We start from the raw sequence: 2,059 nt of genomic DNA on the forward strand, positions 1-2,059 counted from the left end.
TAGTGATCAAGGATTTCATAACGGGGCAAAAATGGTGCGCAGTGCACAGCTGGAAATTGGTTTTCGGACAAGATGGACATTCAAGGCTCTTTTTATGATATCAAGACATTTGTCAATCCCATTGTTTTAGAAATAATGGCATATTATATACAATAGTAAAGACACGGCAATTGTTCAATTCACAAATAAGAATTAACAAGTGGTGTGTTAGCAATTTTGTCTAGTGTATTTCTGCATACGTAAGAGAGGTTGACGATTGGAAAGTTACAGTCATCACGTTTGTCATAAAGATTGACTGTTAGATTACCATATGATCATCATCAACGTCTTTCTTAAGTAAAATATCCAATTATTTTGGATTTGCCTGACTCTGTCTAAATGTTGAGTTGAAAGCCAAAGCAATTGTATACTTCTTTTCACGTATACGATCTTGGACAAATTCTGCATAGTATGAATACAAAAATACTTATATGTACAGAATTCACTCTGCTAATAACGGTGCGCAATTGGAACCCAAAGGAATTCCAACAAATTTATGGAAGACCCGGTCTCCAAAAACGACATAGACAATGTCAATCAGAAAATCAAGCATCCTTTTTATGTCAACTTCAGAGTACTTGTGAGTACAATCAGAATATTTTAGGAAATTTCTAATGTCACGGTAAGTTAAATTACGAGTTCCAATTGTATTGAAAAAGAATGTTTTTAAGCTTGGAATTTGGTAAAGTCGTCTGCTTTCAAATTTTCCAAAAGTTCATTGGAATTTTTGTATCCGCATTTATTTACATCATTTCTGATTTACATCACTTCTCGAATATATTATTGTACTGTACTATTTCTTCTTCACTACTGTTTATACACGTATCTTAGTAAGGGATTAAGAGAGATGCTTGGTTGAACTTTATATAATGTAACTTTGTTCATGTTGTTTGTAGAAATTTTTATTAAGTTTCGAAATTCATTATACATATGTAAATCGAAATTCATGTTGGCTATTTGGAATAAATAAAACGCATTTCAAGCTGTTTCTTGCATGCAGTGAATCATCATAATCTATCCTGAACCCCTTATAGCATAATAAAATGATGAATACATCAGTAAAACATATAAAATTTATAATGGTATTAACAACAGTCTGTTCCAGGATTTTGTTCAAGTGATAGACCTGACATCTAACGTGTGTTACACCATTAACGGTATGTAAATTAATAACTTTTTGTTGAGCAGTATAAAGCATATTAAAAATAAGTGTATAATATATACCGGTTTACTGATTACTCTTCATAGACAGGTGTGCAATTTCCAGGGCCCTGGATATTATAAACCAACTTTTTTTCACGTCATCGTTTTTTGCAATACGTTAGCTTGAAACCAGTGCGCAACAATTATTTTTCGTGACTGGGGAGAAATTCCTTACACAAACAAAGTAAAATAATTAATATTCGCGGTTTAATGTTGATATCGAAACTCGTAGGTGTTTCACGCACACGAATAAATACATGTATTGCTTTACAGTATTGTCCACGGTCATAGTGTTGTATTTTTGTAGATTTTTTGATATCACTGTTAATTATCTAAACTTGTTCAGTGCTGCTAACATATTTCCCATTGCACGGAAATTACTTAATCGAGGTTTTCCTGGCTTTTGATATTTTGTTGTTGTTATTATTTTCGTTATTTTGTTGTAGCGTTTTTTTTTTACTAATGTGAGTTTAGTATAAAATCCTGATAGACAAAAAGAAGTTGATAAGGTAGTTTTCATAATTCTCTTCTTTGTTAATATCTGCCCTTTGATTGTGTTATCTGTTTTAAACACTTATCCTGTTCTAAAAGTAATTGTAAGCACAAGTATGCATAGCCTTGTAAGTACTTGCAAGCACAAGTGTAAATATCCTCGTAAGTACTTGTAAGCACCAGTATTAAAATCATTGGTAATTGTAAAAAAAGTATTGATATGCTTGTTAGTACTTGAAACCTCTAGCTTTTATAATATTTGTAAGTACTTAGAAGTACTGTACACCAATATCATTCATTCTTAGCAAAAACAATACTGTATACT

Source organism: Saccostrea cucullata, unplaced genomic scaffold, assembly GCF_032062105.1.
Source record: "Saccostrea cucullata isolate Sc308-1 unplaced genomic scaffold, CSIRO_AGI_Scuc_v1 ctg11473, whole genome shotgun sequence".
NCBI classification, from domain to species: Eukaryota; Metazoa; Mollusca; class Bivalvia; order Ostreida; family Ostreidae; genus Saccostrea; species Saccostrea cuccullata.